Source organism: Arachis hypogaea, chromosome 17 (assembly GCF_003086295.3).
Source record: "Arachis hypogaea cultivar Tifrunner chromosome 17, arahy.Tifrunner.gnm2.J5K5, whole genome shotgun sequence".
Taxonomy (NCBI): Eukaryota; Viridiplantae; Streptophyta; class Magnoliopsida; order Fabales; family Fabaceae; genus Arachis; species Arachis hypogaea.
The window spans coordinates 9,865,518-9,888,424 of record NC_092052.1 but is presented as its reverse complement, the minus strand read 5'-3'; the positions used below and the strand labels follow the sequence as shown (position 1 = coordinate 9,888,424).

The 22,907-nt window shown below is 32.3% G+C and overlaps 1 long non-coding RNA gene across 1 annotated transcript; it reads left to right on the top strand.

Moving 5' to 3' along the window:
- Positions 1 to 1,743: 1,743 nt before the first annotated feature.
- LOC140181095 (uncharacterized) lies at positions 1,744 to 2,246 on the top strand. The gene is made up of 2 exons (XR_011875752.1): positions 1,744 to 1,842; positions 2,002 to 2,246. It is a non-coding gene; the product is annotated as an uncharacterized lncRNA (long non-coding RNA).
- Positions 2,247 to 22,907: the final 20,661 nt, after the last annotated feature.

Below are 22,907 nucleotides of genomic sequence, written 5' to 3'. Positions count from 1 at the left end.
TATAGTAAAACAAAATATTAGTTAATTTAATATTTATTTCAATCAAGTCAAATAAATAATTAATTATAATATTTTTAAATATTATTAATTAAAAGAGTAAATTATTGTTTTTATCCCCAATATTTGGGGTAAGTTTTAAAGTTGTCCCTAACGTTTGAATCGTCCTATTTAAGTTTCTAACGTTTCAAAATTGACTCAATGTTGTCCTGCCGTTAGGAATATGTTAACGGAATTGACGGCGGGACAAAATTAAGACGATTTTGAAACGTTAGGGACTTAAATAGGACGAACACGTTAGGGACAAAAACGATACATAGAAATAAATTTTAATTTTATCATTCAATAATCAATTTTTACGGTACATAGTTATTCAATTATTTTTTAATCACATCTAAGTAAATTACATTTAATCACATTAATTTTATTCTAAATAAAGTTATTTTTTTATAATTTTACTCTTAAAATTTTTTAATCATTATAAAATGTTTGTAGAATGACTAGTATGTAAACTTATGGGGAAAAATGATACATATATAATAAAGTAATGTACTTCTAATCATTTTATTTACAAATATTTTATGATGAGTAAAAATCTTTAAGAGTAAAATTATAAAAAAAATAAATTTATTTAAAATCAAAGTAATGTGATTAAGTGTAATTTACTTAAATGTGATTAAAAAATAATTGAATAACTATGTACCGTAAAAGATTGATATTAGTGGAAGGATAAAATTAAAATTTATTTCTATGTATCATTTTTGTCCCTAATGTTTTCATCCTATTTAAGTCCCTAACGTTTCAAAATCGTCTCAATTTTGTCCCACCGCGCTGTCAATTCCGTTAACAGATTCCTAACGGCAGAACAAAATTGAGTCAATTTTGAAACGTTAGGGACTTAAATATGACGATTCAAACGTTAGGGACAACTTTGAGAACAAAAATGATACTTTATTCTTAATTAAATTATATAAAACAAAATAATAATACAAATTAAAATAAAACCAATTTATTTATTCTAATCAAATTAAATAATTAATTAAATATAATTAATATAATAAAAATTAAAATATTAAATAAGTTAATATTTATCTCAGTGATATTCAAAAACTTTTTTATTTAAGGGTCGTTCTCATTAAAGCAAAAGATATTATATTAGTAGTACTAATTAAGTGCTTGTTTGGACGCCATTATTTTGATAAAAAAAAATCTTTTTTAATGAAAAAATATCTTTTTTTATTTTTTAGCGTGTTTGGCAAATTTCTAGTAGTAAAAGTAAAAGTACTAGAAAAATAAAAAAAAAAAACATCTTTTTTGAGAAGTTGTAATTTACATATTTTTTTAAAAGATCTTTTTCTCTTAAAAAAAGATATTTTTCATGTAATAAATAAACAAAAAAATACTTTTATATTGTTATACCCAAACATAATTGATAGATAAAAAGATCTTTTTACATGAGATATCCAAACATAAAATTACTTTTACTTTTCCATAAGATCTTTTAAAAAAAGATAACTTAAAAAAGAACTCACCCAAACAAGCTTTAAAAAGATAAGAGAAAATAATAAAAAAAAATATGTCTGTTCTAATGGTATAAAATAATATAATATACAAAAAATTTTTATAAATGGTAAAAAAATCAGAATAATAAATACTAATTAATTTTAATATATTCTAACAAATAAAAATTAGTTTTCCGTGACATTATAAATAATTTAAAAGTTAGATGAGATTGTATTCGTATTCCTTTATTCGAAGAATACAAAAGAATATAAGGTGATCTTTGTAGAATGGCTCCAAAAATATTCTTGTGTATTTTTTTTGTAGCTGTGCTATTGACTTCAGGTAATAAAACTCATTTCAAAGCTTAATTAAATAAATATTCTTTTAACATGAGAAAATAAATTATTTTTCATTTTTTTTTTGTTAAAGAGACCCTTAATTTTCATCTACACGAAAACTCTAATGACATTGGGTTTAATTAATTTTTACCAATTATTGCAGAAGCAACAAGTGGCACAATGGTTGAAGGCTTAAGGAAGGAGTGCGTGAAGCTTAAAGGAAGAAAATGTTATGATAAAGATTGCGATGAAGCCTGTTTAGAAAGCAAATCCGACTATGGCCATTATGGGGGCGACGTAGTCGGCCATTGTGTGGGCGACCTTTGTTGCTGTTTCTACTGATAAGTGGAAAAACGATGAAATAAAACATTTTGAAGTTTTAAATTAATGATATATGGTTATTACAAATTTTAATTTTTAAATGTGATGAGATGCAATCACTTAGTAAAATCAAATAATTATTACTTTAATAATCAAAATATGGATCAGGATTCTCTTCGTTATGATCTAAAATGAATATAAGAAGGTTATATTAATATTTTTAAAAAAATTTAAAAATTTAATTATTTCATTAGTTTTTATAATTTTATCAAATTTATAATTATATTTTTATATTTTTTTAATGAATTTTTACACTACTTTTAATTTTGTAGTTAGATTCGTTTCAGGTCAAAAAATATTAAAATTAACACAATATTTTTTTTAAAAAAATATGTGATAAAAAATCTAATTAAGTTTTTAATTATAAATATTTTTAATTTATAAAAAAATATTTAGTTAACTAATATTTTTTATACTAAAAAAATTTAATTACAAAATTAAGAATAATGTAAAAACTCAATTGAATATATATATATATATATATATATATATATATATATATATATATATAGACCTAATTAAAATTTTCAAAACAAACAGAATAATTAATTAAATTAAATTTAAAATGAGAGAGGATCCTAATTCTCGCAATTTAATACCTTCATGTACTTATGAGGTATTTGAGAATTATATTTAACTAAATAAGAGGAAAAAAATCTACTCTGTATCAAAATATTACTTGACAATGTTTAAAATAAGTACAACAATTATACAACAATTATGTGTGCATTAGATATGTCATATTATTAGATTTTATTAAATAAAAGTCAAAGGTTAACATAAAAAAAAATATTGATGAATTTTAATAAATACAAAATATTCTAGTACATAAATAAATATCTTTAAATATTCAATACTTTAAATAACAACATAATCTTTTATTTTTAAATAAATAAATATAAAAATATAAGTATTTTTTATTCATTAAAATTAAATATTATGCAAAAAAAATTTTATAATATTAAAAATTATATTAAAAGATATTTTAAACTACAACATAAAAATATAAAATACATAAATTTTATTTTATATTATTTGACAAATAATTAAATTATTATATTCAAAATTTATTAACTAATTATTTATATTAAATATATTATTATATAATGTAATATTTTGATAAAAATATTTGTAAAAATATGATTTATTTAAAAACTATATATATTACATAAAAATATTAAACTTTTTTTTTGTGTTTTTTCATTTTTTTTAGAAAAACTGAATAAATAATATATTTTTAAATGCATGCCTACCAATTATATATTCACTTATATTAGTACGACTTAAACTAATGAAATTTACGTAATTAAAAATATAAAAAATTATATACAAAATTAGGCTATTATAAAAATATAATCACACAAATATACTGATTTTTTCTATATCTTTCTCAAAATAATATATATACTATATATTATCCGAATTAAAATACAATTTTTACTGTATGTAATTACACATATATATAGGTTTGTCTAAAAAGAATCGAAAAAAATAAATTATATTATTTATTCAATTTTTGTAATAAAAATATTGAAAAAATAAAGTTAATATTTTTATGTATTATATATAATTTTTTAAATAAATTATATTTTTATAAATATTTTATTAAAAAAGTATATTATATAATAATATATTTAATAAAAGTAGTTAATTAATAAATTTTTTAAATATAATAATTTAATTATTTATTAAGTAATATAAAATAAAATTTAATTAATTTATATTTTTATATCACAGTTTAAAATATTATTTTAATATAATTTTTTAATATTATAAAAAAATTTTTATATAATAGTTAATCCTAATGAATAAAAAATACTTATATTTTTGTATTTATATGTTATTTATTTTTTGGAACAAAAAAAATTCTATCTTCGTACGATGATATAGATAATAACCTTCCTAATATGTATACTATCTATTAATTTTTTTTTATATATAATAAATAATTATAATAATAATAATATAATATAATCATATTGAAATCAGGTAACATATTATGTTTTACTCTTAGATTTAACAAAATATATTTTTAATAAATTATATATGATGAAAAATATTTTGTGAAAGATATTTATATACTAATTTTTTTAGTATATATATATAAATCTGGTCGAGTTAAAAAATAAAAAGTTTTGCTAGCAAGATAAAAAAATAGAAATAATAGAAAATAAATATGATTTTATTATATATTTTTTAATTATTGCTGAAATAATTAGATGGTATTAAATATAATAAACATTTAATTATAATTATTATATATATAAGACAATAAATTTTAAATTTAAAAAATAATTTTAAATTATTATCTATTTAATATTACCACAAAATAAATAAAAATAAGAAAGACTAAAAAAGAGAAGTATGAGGTGATATATATATTAAAAAATCTAAAAAATAAAAGAATATACATCAGTCATTATTATATATAATGATATAAACATATGACACATATAAGTAGTTGATACATAATATTTATTCAGTTTTTTCTAAAAAAAATATTAAAAATAACAAAAAGTTAATATTTTTATGTCTTATATATAATTTTTAAATAAATGATATTTTTAACAAAAGTAGTTAGTTAATAAATTTTAAATATAATAATCTAATTATTTGTCAAATAATATAAAATAAAATTTATATATTTTATATTTTCATGTTGTAGTTTAAAATATTTTGTTATAATTTTTAATATTATAAAAAAATTGTATAATAATTAATTTTAATGAATAATAAATATTTATTTTTTTATTTATATTTATATTTATTTGTGTAAAAATAAAAGATTATATTGTCATTTAAAGTATTGTATAAAAATACGTATTTATGTACTAAGATATTCTGCATTTGTAAGAGTCCATCAATGCTCTTCTTTTATATTAGCCTTTAATTTTCATTTAATGAAATCCAATGATGTATATAAATGTGACACATTCAATGCGCACATAATTGTTGTGCTCATTTTAGACATCCCCAAGAAGAGGAGTAAATACCCATAGTCGTCCATGAGATTCACGGAAATACCCATATTAATCCCTAAGATCCCAATTTTCCCATTGTAGTCCTCCAAATAGAGCTCCGAGCACTCAAAGTGGTCCCTGGATATATTTCTGGTGATGAGTCATCACTGGAGTGCTGACGTGGACTCGGTTTGCCACGCTGGAGGGCTCCTAACGGCTAGCTAAGCTGGTGAATTTCCAATTTGTACCCAAATTGGTCCCTCCTATTATATGTAACCCTAAATCCCCAAATTCGTGACCCATAATAGTCCCTGGCGTTTATGCTTATCCCCATAAAAGTCTTTAAACTTTACAATCGATCCCTATGAAAGTCCCTAACAGATATGCAGATAATCTGACAATGATTCAGGAGCTAAACTATGAACAAAAAACATGTGTTATAATGCAATTGGAGTGACAAGTTTCTTCTAAAAAGAATGGTATCAAATGAATAAACTTGGTTTACCACAGGCACCATGTAAAAAGTTGGTAAGAATGTGGGGTATATTACTGTTGAAAAGCTATCATCAATTAAGTATTGAAGTAAAAAAAGAACAGAACATATAAGAAGAAACCTGCACCTCAATTTACTTTGGTCAACTAATGCAATAGCAATCTATTTTCCTGACAATATGAGAATGGAAATCTCTCTTCCACTAATTGATCTACACTGAAAAATGATGAAAAGGTTTTCTAACTAAATATTATAAATAAATGACAAAGTTGCTAGTGAATAAAATGTATATAGTTGTTAGTTTCCTCAAGTCCAACAAATCTGGCAGAACACAACTTTATTTTTTATTCTTTTTTGTTTGTGATAAAAACACCACTTTTATTTTCCTATTCTTATTAAAAGTGCAATTAATTTCCCATCATTTAATTAATTCTTGATAAAATCTAAGTATAATAATAAACCATTAATAGAAATAAATAATTCTAAAACTTCTTTTCTTCTCTAATAGGAGTGAATCACAGAAATAACATATTTAGTCTGACTAGATTATTAGGCAATTCCTCCTGCACAACATTTATCACAAGTTTCAAAGAGACATTTAGCCAAGCGTGGAAACATTTTAGGCAAAACAAGTCCACCTTACTGTCAAACTTAACTATATAGCAATTAATGGTGTACTTCAAGACAATATAAGCTTTGATAAATTTATTGTAGTACTAGTATATTTTAACTCATATCCAAATCACTATCAAATAAAAACTCATATCTTAAATTCATCTTACTACAAAAACTTAAGTGCACAAAGATAAAATTAAGATAAAAACTCATTATTTGTCCCTAAAATTTTTGGAATATCAACATGCTCTTGGAAAAATTATAACAAGTGGCCCTCAAATAGAAGTAATTAGTCCAGGAGTTACTGCAGGACGGCAAAAAAAATTACTCCAAGATCAAGTGAATCTCTGAAAAATTAAACTGATATTTGGAAAACTATTCATAAGCTGGGATTTTTTTGTTGGCACCTTGGGTTGGGTAGGAGTTCTTGACACTGGTGGTGGCTGTGTGACTTCAGATGTAGTATGAACTTTGGTGTTGGAGTGTGACATCAACACTTCAAGAACACATTTTTGAGCCATATCCCTATTTCATCCCTGTTTCATTCCGGTTAAATATAGCAACCCCACAAACCCCAGCCAACCTTCAAACCCTAGACACTACAACGACACCAAAACTCTCGAACCTCAAACACACAAACAACTTGTATATCAACAACCAACACTGAATTGAAAATGTAAAGTAAAAACAAAGGGAGGGAGATTACCTTGAATATGATCACAAAGTCCGAACCTCTTGCTTCTGGTGATGGAGGGAAAGAACGAAAATCTCTTGATTCTTCTTGTCTCAACCTTTTCAACCCAAGGATTAGAACTCTACGGTTACGCCATTGATGAGTATACGAAGATGGAGTCAGAGGGTGGAAGAAGAAGAGACGAGTGAAGTTTGCATTGGCGAGAAAACTGATATTCATGCTAAATAACGTCAAAACGGCGATGTTTTTGGCTTTCAAGGGAGCCAAACTAAAACGGCACCGTTTCGGAGCCTTCCAACGTGGCAAACCGAGTCCACATCAGCGCTCCGGTGATGACTCATCACCAGAAATATGCCCAGGGACCACTTTGAGTGCTCAGAGCTCTATCTGGAGAACTACAATGGGAAAATCGATATCTTAGGGATTAATATGGGTATTTGCATGAATCTCAGGGATGACTATAGGTATTTACTCCCAAGAAGAGCATTGATGGACTGGATGCACAATCTTATCATCATGGAATCAATATATGTTAATTTGTTATAACAACAATGAAAAATCTAGAACACTCTCCTAGGGTTCTTCCATAAATGGAGGATCTTATGCAAAGAAGCACTAAGAAGGTCAAAATTCATAGTGAAGTTGATCTAAATTAACCCGTAAAAGGCATGGATATGAGTGTAGAAAATATCTCTGATATCTCATCTACTCTTAAGGCATCTTACAAGGACTCATTATTGACTTCAGCTGGTCCTATGGTGGAAGATATGGTTGAAACTCTTGATGATGTTGATGAAGACGCATCAGACCCCAAAGACTGGTGGTACAAGTATGAAGAGGAGGTGTGGAAAGGAGATAAGCTCTTCGATCCATGCCCGGTGATCCATGTTTCCAAAGAAGAATTTGACAAATGATGCAAACCTTGGCATGTGGCATTGATCGTTAAAGTTATGGGAAAGAGAGTTCTTCTTGGACTTTTCGAACAACATCTCAATAGAGATTGGGTCAGAAAAGGTAAAATTAATGTTATTGATATGGATCGTGATTATTTTCTTGTTCATTTTTCAGATGAGGAAGACTATTCACATGCACTTACTGGAGGACCATGGATGATCGCAGACCACAATCGTATTATCCAAAGATGGATCGGAGATCTTTCTTCCTCTCATCCGAGAATGTAGTCAAGAAAATCGCAGCATGGATCCGTATTCCTAATCTACCTATTAAATTATATAATTATCATTTTCTATCAAGAGTTGGATTTGCAATCGGAACCATGTTAAAGATTGATCGTACAATATCTATCCGCTCTCACAGAAAATTTGCAAGAATATGCGTAAAAATTGATCTATCAAAAAAGCTGGTACCTAGAATCTCTATTCTAGGAACTACTCTCAACATTGAGTATGAATGGCTTACACCTCATCTGTTTCTCTTGCAGGAGATATGGTCATAGGGCAGAACATTGCCTTGAATCCCCTGTTAGCAATGACAACAATCATCGTGAAAGTAACACCGCGAAAGAGATGGGAGGAATAGAAGTTAACACTATCACTGAGATGGAAGGTGCTGAAGCAACTCGGGGTTTCAGTGACGACCATAACTAAACAACAATCAAGGAGTAGTATCGGAATTAAATCTTACAAAAAAAAAAAAACCAAGATCCTCCAGAATTTGGCCCGTAGATGTTGGTAAGAAGGCAAGTAAGGAGAAAACATGAAAAAAATTTGGTGAGAATTAGGGGATCATCCTTAAATAAGGAAGCTTACACTAATATGGAAAGGAATAATTTTAATAATGGTCAACCCATAGAGAATAGTTCCAAATTTGATGCATTAAATGAGGAAGATTTTGAAGACAATAATGTGGAGCATAATAACGTGATACATGAAGAACCTCCCTATTGTGAAGGCATGCATATTGGGCTAAAGAAAAGGGTATCCCAAAAGCCCGAAAGAATCAAATTGTGATGAACCATATTAAAAAAAAAAATCTCAAGCCAAGAGCAAAGAAAAAATCACAAGCTGACAAAAAAGGGCCTTCACCCAAAAATGGGTCTAACCCTTCAAATAAGATTGCCAGAAACAAAAATAAGATAGGAGATCCATCAACTAGTTTGAATGAAAAGTCAAAGGAGCTTGCTATGGTGTCATGTTTTGCTTCTAGAAATAATGAAAAAGAGGCTATGGAGAGAGAGATGTTGGAACATATGAGGAGATTCGAAAAAGAGCAAAGTGAGGCGTTCGAAACTTTAAAAATGGCAAAAAACTTTCTGAAAACCTTTGTGGTTAGAAATAATTTCCTCAATCAAAACCCCCCTTTTCTAGGAAAGATGAGGAGACGTTAAAGATGGTGAAAAGGAGCCACAGAAGTAATATGCTACTAGATAAGCCACCAGATATCCACATAGGTGAATCCAGCATGCACCATATGGAAGGAGTTCAGGTTAATCCTTAAAGGGCCAATGCTGCCGGAAGGCTTAACACCCAGGAGTAAGTTGGGTCTCTAGTGATTTTTTTCTTTTTTCGCATCCTTGTTTATAATGAATTTGATTGTCAGAAATTGTAGAGGTGTAGGTTGTAAATCCTTTCCTACTCTTATTAGAGATATTAAAAAAGAGTATGAAACAACTTTTATTGTTCTTTTAGAGACCTATATTAATGGTGATAGAGGACATAAAGTCAGAGAAAAAATTGGGTTTGATAGATGTTTTGCTGAAGAGACTAGAGGCTTTTAGGATGGTATTTGGTGCCTATGGGACACTGAAGCCTGAAAGGTTAATATTCTTCACCATCATATGCAATTTTGTACACATGAAGATAACTGGAAGAGACATTGCGCTTTGGGTCTTTACTGCCGTATATGGTAGTTCGAATAGAAATCTTCGCAAGGAGCTCTAGAATAATTTATGTGCTTTAAGTACGTGTAATAATATGCCTTGGTGTTTATTGGGGGACTTCAATGCTATACTTCATGATTTTGAGAGGAAAGGGGTTCTACTGATCATAATCGAAGAGCATGCCCTGACTTTTGAAACTGTCTTTCTGAATATGGCCTGATTGATCTCGGGTATTCTGGGTTGCCTTTTACTTAGAAAAGATGAAGTCTGGTAGAGATGTTAGATCGGGGTTTGAGCAATTTTGATTGGCAGATTCTATTCTCGGAAGCCAGAATTAAGCATCTCTCTATGTTTAGGTCTAACCACTGCCCCCTTCTCCTCCAGCAGCTTGCTCCTGCTACTCTCCTAAATAGAAGGAGGAGGCCTTTTAGATTCTTGGCGGCTTGGTTAATACATCCTGACTTTCAGAATATAGTGCATACAAATTGAAAGATTCAAAACTCTTAGGTTGATGGGGTTAATGATTTTCAGGAGACTCTCAAGACTTGGAATCATAATGTCTTTGGAAATATCCAGAGAAGAAAAAGTAAGACTCTTATGCGGCTTCAAGGCATAACTTCCAACCTTAATTCTAACAGCAATAGTTTTCTTGAAGAAATTCGAGAGACTCTAGAAAGAGTATGAGGATATTCTCAATCAAGAAGAGATGCTTTGGTACCAAAAAGTAAGATGCAAATGGATTGACATGGGAGATAGAAACACTAAATATTTTTACGGATCAACCATGGCTCGAAGAAGAAGAAACAAAATTGTATCCTTACAAAATGATGATGGTGTTTAGATTTCTAATTTATCCATTCTTGAAAATATGGCTACATCTTTCTATTCTTGCCTTCTTTCTAATAATTTACCAGATTGTCCTTTTATTCTTAAGAATGATTTTCCTACATTGTCTAATGATGATATGCAGCGTATTGGTAGATTTGTGATACCTCAAGAGATTAAAAATATTGTCTTTAACATGAGCAGCCTCAAAGTCCCTGGGAGAGATGGCATTCAAGCGATTTTCTACCAAAGTAAATTGAACATAGTGGGATCAAATCTATGCAGGCTAGTTAAAAATATATTCAGGAACCCCCAGGACATTGGCAAGCTCAATGAGACTTTGATAACGCTAATCCCCAAGGTTGAGCTGGTCACAAACCTCAAAGAGATGAGACCCATCAGTCTATGCAATGTGTCTTATAAAATTATTACCAAAATCCTGACTAATAGGCTATGACAGGTTATGAAAAAATTGGTAAAGCCTACTCAATCAAGCTTCTTCCCTGGGAGACATACCTCGGACAATATCATCATCACCCAGGAGGTTATCCACTCTATGAGAGGCAAAAAAGGCATGAAAGGATGGATGACTATTAAAATTGATCTGAAAAAAATATATGATAGGATTAAATGGAGTTTCATCAGGGACACTCTTTCAGACATTGGCCAACCTCCTCTCTTTATTAATTTGGTCGGTAACTGTATCACAAATGCAAAAATGAGGGTTCTATGGAATGGGGAGGCCTTAGAAGAGTTCATCCCCCTCTAGAGGAATTTTTCAAGGTGATCCTCTTTTTCCCTATATTTTTGTGCTCTGTATAGAAAAGTTATCCCAACTTATGAGTGCAGCTTGTGACCATCAATTTTGGAAATCTATCAAGCTAAATAAAGCGAACCGGCCTTATCTCATCTATGTTTTGCTGATGACTTGATTCTGTTTGCAGAGGCTGATGTACAACAGGAAAAAAATTATTAATAAGGTGCTGGAAGAAATCTGTAAAAGCTCTGGTAAAAAAATTAACTAGAAAAAGACATGGATTTTTTTCTCTAATATTGCGGGTCATACTATTAGAGAGGAGATTAGCAACACTTTGAAAATTTCTAGGATTGAAGATTTGGGTAAATACCTTGGGGTTCCTATATTACACTCCAAAGTTTCTAAGGATACATACAAGGATGTCATTAACAAGATGAATTCTCGACCAACAACTGGAAAGCCTCAGCCCAGTCTTTGGCATGAAGAACAACCATGGTAAAATTTGTTCTTTCTTCCCTCCCTAGCTATACTATGCAAACTGCTATTTTACCCATTTCTACTTGTAATTTGATTGATCGTAAATGTAGAAATTTTCTTTGGGACGACACAGAGCACACTAAGAGAGTTCATCTCCTAAGTTGGGATAGGATCAACAAACCAAAGATCTCAGGAGGCCTAGGATTGAGACATGCTAAGGATGTTAATCTCTCCTTTATGATAAAATTAGGATGGGGTCTTGTTGCAAATAAAGATTCTCTTTGGGCCAGAGTGCTAAGATCCAATTACGGTAGTGACATCTGATGCGTGAGCATCTTTCCTATCTTTTCCTAGTGAATTTGTATCTAATTTGTTGAGTTTAATAAAGAATTAATTATCTTTTAGCCAATATGGATGCTACTTTGAGTCTTTTGCAATTTTATTTATTTTAGGTAGCATTCGGCTGGATTTGATGGAGTTTCTGTAGCACAAGAACAAAAGGAGATGGCTGCGAGGAGCGACGCGCATACGTGCCTGACGCGTGCGCGTGATTTGGAGGTATCCATGGCGATGCGTGAATTGAAGATTTGCTCAGCGACGTGTGCGCGTGACCGACGCGTCCGCGTGACTTGCGTAAAAGACCATCGATGCATACGCGTGACATGCGCCACGTGTAGAAAACGCAGAAAAATACTGGGGGTGATTTCTGGGCCCCATTTTAGCACCCAAGTTAGGCGCAGATCCAGTGAAGCCAAGTGGTCCCCACGTTACAAGACGCGGAGTAGTTAGTTAATTCTGATTTAAATTCACATTTGATTTTAAAATAGAAAAAGATATTATCTTAATTTTAAATATTAGATTTTAAATTAATTAGGATTGGTTATAAAAAGGAGAGACTTCTCTTCTATTGACATTCCATTAGGAAATTCTATACAAATTTACATTCCACATTCCATGGGCAACTAATCCTCCATTGTTAAGGTTAGGAGCTCTGTCTATTTGTATGGATTGATTTTATTGCTTTCTCTATTTTAATTTATGCATGAATTTATAATTTAAGAATTGTTTTCGCTCTTTATTTTATGAATTTGGGTGGAACGGAAGTATGACCCTCTTTCTATTTGAGTTCTTGTATAACTTGGAAAAGCTCTATACTTGAACAACAGCTTGAAAACAAATTCTCCTAAATTTTAATTATCTGAATTTAACAGGATACGTGACATATAATCCTTTTACTTCTTGGGTAATTAGAGTTTTTGTGGCATATAAACTCGAAATTGATTATCACCCTCTAATTGGAATTAATTGACCAAGGAATTGGCAGTTAATGAATTTTAGAGGAGACTAGGAAGGTCTAAGGAATTAGGGTCTAGTCACATACAGTTTGCCATAAATTAAATCCTACATAATTAAAATAGTTTGTAAGAAAAGTAAATACGGAAAAATAGATAACTTTGAAGCCTTAACTGCTTTCTCAATATTTTATTCCCAACTTATTTATCTGCCTGTCTTTAATATTCCAAATTTACTGTTAATGCTTTTGAACTTTCAAACACTATTTTCTGTTTGTCTAACTAAGCCTATCAAACACTATTGTTCCTTAATCCATCAATCCTCGTGGGATCGACCCTTATTCACGTAAGGTATTACTTGGTACGACCCGGTGTACTTGCCGGTTAGTTTGTGGGTTGTAAAATACCGCACCAAGTTTTTTGCGCCGTTGCCGAGGATTGACTGTGATTAACAACTATCAGTTGTTTGATTGCTTAGATTAGGCGTTTTATTTTTAATTTTATTAAAATTTATTTTTAAAAATTTTTCGAAAAAAATAATATATATTTATTTTGATTTATTTTATTTAATTTTTTTTCTTTTCTCTTAATTTTTGAAATTAAGTTTGGTGTCCCCGTAGTAATTTTTCTAAAAAAAAATAATATATATTTTTTAAAAAAATCCTAGTATCTTTCTTTGTTTAATTTTTGGAATTTATAGTTCACTTCTTTTCATTTATTTTCGAATTTTTATTTATTTTTATTATTCTTTATTTTATTCCTTTTCAAAAAAAAATATGTTCTGTCTTCTTTGCTTTCCTGTTTACCACATGGTGCGTTTCATTCTGTTTGGTATTTTGTACTAAGGAAAAATAATGGAGAGAGATTACATGGGTTACTACTCACACCCAAGTAGTGATTCATATTATGGTGGATGGAGGAACTATCCAAATTTTGGTTGGCAAAGTCAAAACCAAAGAAACTTCAATGCTCCATGTTCCAACTATCAAGAGCCACCACCTCCATATTCATACCACGAACTACCATCTCCATATTTGTACCAAGAACCACCACCTTTCTATTCATATCAAGAACCATCATCCTTCTACCCATATCAAGAGCCACCATCTTCCTATTCATCTCAAATACCATCAGATCTTGAACTCCTCATGAAAGAATGCCTACATGAAGACGAGTGTAAAAAATGTAGAGAATTATGTGCAGACGATGATCAAGAACCAGGAAGGGGAACAAGCAAATTCCTTCCCAAGAGATACAATGCAAGATCCTATGGAAGAAAGTGAGGAAACCAATCAAAGGAGTTTATACTCCAGTGAATTAGAGAACTTTCCCCCCTCACATATGGAAGAAGAGGAAGATGCACAACCTCCCATGTCCTTGGTAAGCAATGAAGAAGAGATTGAATTAGAAGAAAGCTACCAAGAGGAAGAGGTTGAAATTGAGGAAGCTTGCAAAGAGGTAGAAGAATTCAAAGAAGAGCACAAGGGAGTGGAGCTTGCAAGACCTCTTCCAAAGCCATCACCATCCAATACAACATTTAAGTGGGTAAAATTCCTATCCTTAACCTTTGCTTTCCCACTTGAATATGGGCTACTAGAGATGGATAATCAACTTAGAGCTCTTTGTGGCATTAAGAGTAAGAGGAAGATGGTTAGTGACAAGAGATGTCAAGCAAGGTTCAATATGGTTGCATGCTCCAAATTGAAGTGCAAGAATTGGTGTAGAGCTCACTTGAATGGGTCTAGAAGGTTGTTTGGATGTCTCTGTAAGGATTCAGATTGCTTGCCACCCGGTGGGAACAATAGTGATCCACAAAAAGACGGATGTAAAAGCAAGGTTTGGGACCCTGAAATTCATTCCCATAATCAACACTCTTGGGGTCTTGTCACTTGCTTCAACTAGCTCAAAGGCGTTATGCGCCTAGTTTGGGATCCCAGTAGCCATTGGAATTATAAACATTGGTGGAAATTCGTAGATCAATACAAGCATAAGCCACCATGACAAGGAGCTCACCACATGTCCAATTTAAGGACTTTAACTAAAAGTGCTTGGTAGGAGACAACCCACCGTGGTATGATTATTCCTTTTCATTCTTAGTTATTTTTTGTAGTAGTAGTTTTCTTACTTATTTGATTTTTATTGAGTTCTTACTAATTTTTTGATCATGCAGCTATTTTAGAACAGGAATCGGAAAAAAAAAAAAAAGAAGAGAGCATATGACGCGCAAGCATCGCTGACGCGTACGCGTCATATGCATGTGCGTGAAAAATAAAATTTCACAGAGAGTTGCGCGGGAGTGGCGCAAGAATGATGCCTATAGCACAAACAAATCCACGCGTACGCGTACCCCACGCGTGCGCGTCGTTTGTGATTTTCACAATTCGCGCGGGCGCGTCAGCGACGCGTACGCGTGACCTGAAAAATTGACGTAAAAGTGTGTTTGGTCAGAGAGTTATGCTGGCTTGGGGAAGGAAGTGTGCTAGACGCACAAAATTGACCACGCATACGCATCCCTGACGCGTGCGCGTCATTTGCATAAATGGTCGTCCACGCGTGCGCGTGCATGACGCGCACGCGTCGTATGAAAATATTGGTTCCCAAGCCACGCGAACATAGAGTTGTGCGTGCGCGCGGCTGGTTTCGTGCGAATCGCACAAAACCCAGGGCACGCGTACGCGTGCCTGACGCTTATGCGTCATTTAGAAAATTCCGCGACCCACGCGTACGCGTCGCCCGCGCTGCACCCCTACACTAGTTCGCCGCCCAGTTTTTAATTTTCTTTCTCTCTCTCCCAATCCTAATTCTCTCTTGTTCTTTTACCTTTATATTCTTCTTACTCTCACTATTTGTTTTTTTTTTTCAGTTCTTCTTTGCTTGAGGACAAGCAAACCTTTAAGTTTGGTGTTGACGCTTCGCTTAACGGGTTTTCTGTTTATTCCTATGGCACCAAAAGGGAGGCAAATCATCTTCACTGAGGAGCACAACCTGAAGAATAAAATGACCGCTCGGATAACTAAGGTGGTTGAGTTCTTTTCATTTTTTCCCTTCCGCTTTTATTATGTTATGTTCCGGTTTCTTGCTACTTTGTTTTGTTTAGTGCATGATCCTTTATTAGTAGATTTACAGGTCTAGTTTAGTTTTCTCTTAAATGCTTTAATTCTGAAAAGATGTCTCATGTGTTACCCACTGAGCTTGAATTCAAATAAAAAATACAGAAGTGATGTATTGCATGAGAAATTGAGTTAATTTTAAGAGTAGTCTTATTTACTTAAATGTGGTGGTATTTTCTGTAATTCTGAATGCATGACATGAACAGTGCATATTTTTGATAGTGAAGTTTATGAATGTTAAAATTGTTGGCTCTTGAAAGAATGATGAAAAAAGAGAAATGTTATTGATAATCTGAAAAATCATAAAATTGATTTTTGAAGCAAGAAAAAGCAGTGAAAAACACAAAGCTTGCGAGAAAAAAAATAAAATAAAAGAAAAAATAAAAAATAAAAAAAATAAAGAAAAAGAAAGAAAAAAAGAAAAAGCAAGCAGAAAAAGCCAATAACCCTTTAAACTAAAAGGCAAAGGGTAAAAAGGATCCAAGACTTTGAGCATTAATGGATAGGAGGGCCCAAAAGGAATAAAACCCTGGCCTAAGCGGCTAAATCAAGCTGGCCCTAACCATGTGCTTGTGGCGTGAAGGTGTCAAGTGAAAAGCTTGAGACTGAGCGGTTAAAGTCGTGATCCAAAGCAAAAAGAGTGTGCTTAAGAACTCTGGGCACCTCTAACTGGGGACTCTAGCAAAGCTGAGTCACAATCTGAAAAGGTTCACCCAGTTATGTGTCTGTGGCATTTATGTATTCCAGTGGTAATACTGGAAAACAAAATGTTTAGGGTCACGGCCAAGACTCATAAAGTAGCTGTGTTCAAGAATCAACATACTGAACTAGGAGAATCAATAACACTATCTGAATTCTGAGTTCCTATGGATTGCAATCATTCTGAACTTCAAAGGATAAAGTGAAATGGCAAAACTAGTTAGGATTGCAGTTGTAAACCCCACTATAAGAAGAGACATGGGCTTAATCGAACTCTCATTCTCATGCAAATTCACATCCTAAGCTTATATTAGTTTTGGTTGCTTGAGGACAAGCAACAGTTTAAGTTTGGTATTGTGATGCGTGAGCATCTTTCCTATCTTTTCCTAGTAAATTTGCATCTAATTTGTTGAGTTTAATAAAGAATTAATTATCTTTTAGCCAATATGGATGCTACTTTGAGTTTTTTTCAATTTTATTTATTTTAGGTAGCATTAGGCTGGATTTGATGGAGTTTCTGCAGCACAAGAACAAAAGGAGATGGCTGCGATGAGCAACGCGCACGCGTGCCTGACGCGTGCGTGTGATTTGGAGGTATCCATGGCGACGCGTGCGCGTGACTAACGCGTACGCGTGAATTGAAGATTTGCTCAGCGACGCGTGACTTGCGAAAAAGACCATCGACGCGTACGCGTGACTGACGTGTACGCGTGACATGCGCCACGTGCAGAAAACGCAGAAAATACTGGGGGTGATTTTTGGGCCCCATTTTAGCACCCAAGTTAGGCGCGGATCCAGTGAAGCCAAGTAGTCCCCACGTTACAAGACGCGGAGTAGTTAGTTAATTCTGATTTAAATTCAAATTTGATTTTAAAATAGAAAAAGATATTATCTTAATTTTAAATATTAGATTTTACAAGACTTCTCTTTTATTGACATTCCATTAGGGAATTCTATACAAATTTACATTCCATATTCCATGGGCAACTAATCCTCCATTGTTAAGGTTAGGAGCTCTGTCTATTTGTATGGATTGATTTTATTGCTTTCTCTATTTTAATTTATGCATGGATTTATAATTTAAGAATTGTTTTCGCTCTTTATTTTATGAATTTGGGTGGAACGGAAGTATTACCCTCTTTCTATTTGAGTTCTTGTATAACTTGGAAAAGCTCTATACTTGAACAACAGATTGAAAACAAATTCTCCTAAATTTTAATTATCTAAATTTAACAGGATACGTGACATATAATCATTTTACTTCTTGGGTAATTAGAGTTTTTGTGGCATATAAACTCGAAATTGATTATCACCCTCTAATTGAAATTAATTGACCAAGGAATTGGCAGTTAATGAATTTTAGAGGAGACTAGGAAGGTCTAAAGAATTAGGGTCTAGTCACATACAGTTTGCCATAAATTAAATCCTACATAATTAAAATAGTTAGTAAGAAAAGTAAATCTGGAAAAATAGATAACTCTGAAGCCTTAACTGCTTTCTCAATATTTTATTCCCAACGTATTTATCTGCCTGCCTTTAATATTCCAAATTTACTGTTAATGCTTTTGAACTTTCAAACACTATTTTCTGTTTGTCTAACTAAGCCTATCAAACACTATTATTGCTTAATCCATCAATCCTCGTGGGATCGATCCTTACTCACGTAAGGTATTACTTGGTATGACCCGGTGCACTTGCCGGTTAGTTTGTGGGTTGTAAAATACCGCACCAACATCCTCTAGTGAGTGCTGTAGTGACATCCTCTCAAGAGTCACTAGGAAGAGTAGCATGTCAAATCTTTGGAAAGGGATTGTATCCGCTTGGCATGAAGTAAAAAAGAATTCTATTTGGCGTATTGGAGATGGATCCTAAATTAAATTTTGGGAACAATTGGGTGCCTAATTTGGGCAGCTTGCAACTACACACCACTCAGGTAATTTCTCTTGGTGAATTAGAATCATCTTTAATGGACTTCCTTAATGTTTCAGGGGCATGGAATGAAGAAAAGCTAAAGAAATGGCTTCCAGAGTCAACGGTTACAAGGATCATGGCCATGGCACCCATCTCCGTGGAAAGAAGCGGATTGCATTGTCTGGGAAAACACTCATGACGGATGTTTTAGCTTGAAATCGGCCTACAAGTCTATCACTGAGATTCAGTCTCCTATAAATCGTATTTTCATACTTATTTGAAATTGGAGAGCTCTAGAACATATCCACCCCCTTCTTTAGTTGGATGCTCACCAAGCAATCCTAACAAATGTATAGAGAGCAAGAAGACATTTAACTAACTTAGATGATTGTCCAAGATGCAACAATGCTAAAAAAATAACTTTACATGTGTTGAGAGATTGTCCTTTTGCCAAGGATGTTTGGCATCGACTTTAAAGATAAAGAGAAATTCATGACTTCTTCAACCTGAATACTAGGGATTGGATTTGCAACAACATTTCAAAGAAGAATGAGTGGTCATCCTTGTTTGGAGTAGCCATCTCAGATCTTTACTTCTCTCGTAATAAGTTAATTTTTGAAGAAAAGCATACTCATTCAACCGCTGTCTCCTTGTAGATAAAAGTTAGAAGTGAAGAGATCATAAATCTTGAGACTCAGTAATCTTACCACAAGAAACAGTAGGTAGAACCGGAGCGTCTAATTCGGTGGAACCCTCTTCCGAAACATTACCTCAAACTAAACATTGATGGGCTTTTGTATGCCTATAATAGCAATGCAGCTTGTGGCGGTGTGTTTAGAGACCACTAGGCAGATTTGTGATGAGTTTCTCTTACAATGTTAAAAATTGCTCTATAACGCATGCTGAGTTGTGGGTTGTTATTAAAGAACTTCAAATTGTAAATGCTAATGAATTTCAACAAATTGTAGTGGAGTCAGACTCTTGGACGGAAATTAACTTCATGAAAGAAGGTTGCTCTTCTTCCCACCCGTACAACACGCTTGTTGATGATATTAGGATTCTTGTCCGACGACTTCAAAGTGTAGTGTGGAACCATACTCTTCGTGAAGGAAATATGGTAGTAGATTTACTTGCTAAGAAAGGACAAGAACTTTCTGTTGGTTTGCATATATTTGATATTCCTCTTCCTGATTTGGGTTATGTTTTATTTTTGGATTGTTCTGGTGCTCTCAGGTTGAGAGGACCTAGTTAGTTTGTGTTCCATATTTTAGGGCTTTGCCCCCTCTTTTTACAAAAAAAAGAAAAAAAGAAAAAAAAGAAGAGTATTGATGGATTTTGATAAATACTAAATATCCTAGTACACAAATAAATATCATCTAATATACAATACTTTAAATGATAACATAATCTTTTATTTTTAAATAAAAAAATAAAACATATTAATACAAAAATATAAATATTTGTATTCATTAAGATTAATTATTATGCAATAAAGTTTTTGTAATATTAAAATAATATCTAAACTGAACATAAAATATAAAATAATTAACTTTTATTTTATATATTCGACAAATAATTTGGTTATTATATTCAAAACTTATTAACCAACTACTTTTGTTAAAATAAATAATATATAATCTAACTTTTTATAAAAATATTTGTAAAATTAAAAATATTCACAATTTTTAAAAAAAATTATTCTTTTATCCTTTTGCACTTCTTTTTCTTTTTTTTAACACTACCATTTCAACCAATCACCGATCAGTGTTGGCTGTCCACACTGACCATTCATTACTTTCGGCAATCCTAAGTTCTAAATTTAAAATTTAAAATTCTAAATTTTAAATTTTAAATCTTAAATTCCATACCTTAAATTGATTTATTATATTTTCAAGTTTTTTTACTTGAATTTTAAATATTTTAATTATTTTTAATTTAAAATATTTTTTAGTGTTTAATTATTGTTAGTTAATATATTGACCAAAATATTGTTGGTGTAAGTCCCAGAATTTTTAAAAATTTTATTATAAATTAATTTCAAGTTTAATTATTTATTTATAACTTTAGTTTCAGAAATTTCTTTACCAAAGATAATTAAAGTAAGTTTTGATTAATTGAGTTTGGAATAAATTAAAAATCTTATTCAAATTTTATAATTATCGAGGTATTTTCTATATTTAATTTATAAAGTTTAGTAATTGTAAAATAATAAGAATTTTATATGATTTGGTTTAAATAATTGAGATTTTGAAATTTAATATTTTTAATTTTTACAGACAAAGAAAATTAATTATATTATCTCTAATTTTAAATTAAAATACTTAACTGGAAGTTAATTAACAAATTGATAATTAAATAATATTTTAAAAATAAACTTAAAGGATTAAATTAGATTTTTAATTAATACTATATACTCCTAATTTTATTAAAATTACCTAAACTACCCTAATATCCCCAAATTTAACTCTAATCCTAATTTTACCTAATCCCTACCCACACCCACTCCTCACCGCCACTCACTCACCCTCACCCCTCACTCACAGAAACCTCAACAAGAAAAGAAAAAGGGGGAAATGGAAAGGGGAAATGAGAGGGAAGAGAAGAGGGAGACCGTGAGAGAGGGAGAGTGCCAGGGGAGGAGGAGCTGTCGCGCCACCACCGTCGTCTCACCTGCGGCATCACCACCGTCCGTCGCGCCGCCACCACACTGCGTCGCTGCCGAAAACAGAGACGCGAAGGAGAGGAGGCCGCGGGTCACTGTCCTCGAAGCTTCTGTCATCACCGTGCAGAGCCGCCGCCACCGTCATGATCGCGGGCTGCTGCTGCTGCGCGGGTGATCGTCGCCGCCTTTGGGTCCATCACCATCGAGCAGAGCCACCGGGGAGAACCATAGTTGTCGCCGAAGCTCCAGTCGTCGTCAGAAGCTGCTGCCGATGCCGATCTGCATGCGCCGTCACCGTTGAGATCCTCCGCTGTCATTGACGACCCAGCCGCCACCGATCTGGTCCGAGAGAGAGGAGATGTGAATAGAAGAGAAGGCGGAGAGCCATCGCCGCTGCTGCTGAGTCACTGAAGCTTCTGGACTGAGCTTCTGCCACCTGAAACCCGCTGCCGTCGCCGGAAAAAGCACTGCCGGTAAGGTTTTAAGCTTTGGGTTTCATTTCTCTTGAGATTCCGAAAGTTTTATTGTCGTTGCGTGTTTGTTACAGTTGTGGTCATCGGAATTCGTTGCTACCACCACCATTAGAGGCAAACCCAGTTATTTTCTCGCTGCCGAAGGTATTACCGTCACTGCTCTGGTTCAATTTTGTATTGCTATCGCTGCTGTTGACTTGCCCCAATTCAAGTTTAGTGTCACTGCCTTAGTTTTAGCCTTTCTCTTGACTCTGTTTCACTTTTATACTCTGAACTGCCTTGGTCTCGTTTATCTTTTTGTTATGGTTTTAATTCCATTCTAGTTTCGGTGTCGCTTTGAATTTTCAGAGTTGTTTATGCGTTTGATTCCATCAAATTCGAATCTATTGTTGTTGCTGTGAGCGAAATCGGAGTTGGTGATGCTGCCATCGTCCCTGTTGTGTTGGAATCGCCACTGCTGCTGTGAGTTTAAACTAAGCGGGACTGTTGTGTTAAATTATGCGATTGCGACATCGAGGTAGGGGTTTTTCTTAAAATCTATTTTACATTACAGAGTTGTGATAAATAGATATTGATGCAAAAAGATATATTTCTGTGATTATATTTGTCTTGTGGATGTGATGGTTTGTTGGACTGGATTATTGGGTGCTTGATTGCTTGAGTGAAGTACGGTTGTTGATAAGAAGTGGATTTGAAAAGTTATTTACTTGATTATTAGGAAAAATAGTTTTTCTTGGTTTGAAGTTAAAGCGGTTTGATTTTGAGTGGGTCTGATGTTATAAATGACTTAATACTTGAGCTGGTTTAACTTAAAAAAGAGTTTTATTATTGGAATTGGTCTGGTCTGAAAATATTTGATACTAGAATTGGTTGAATTTTGG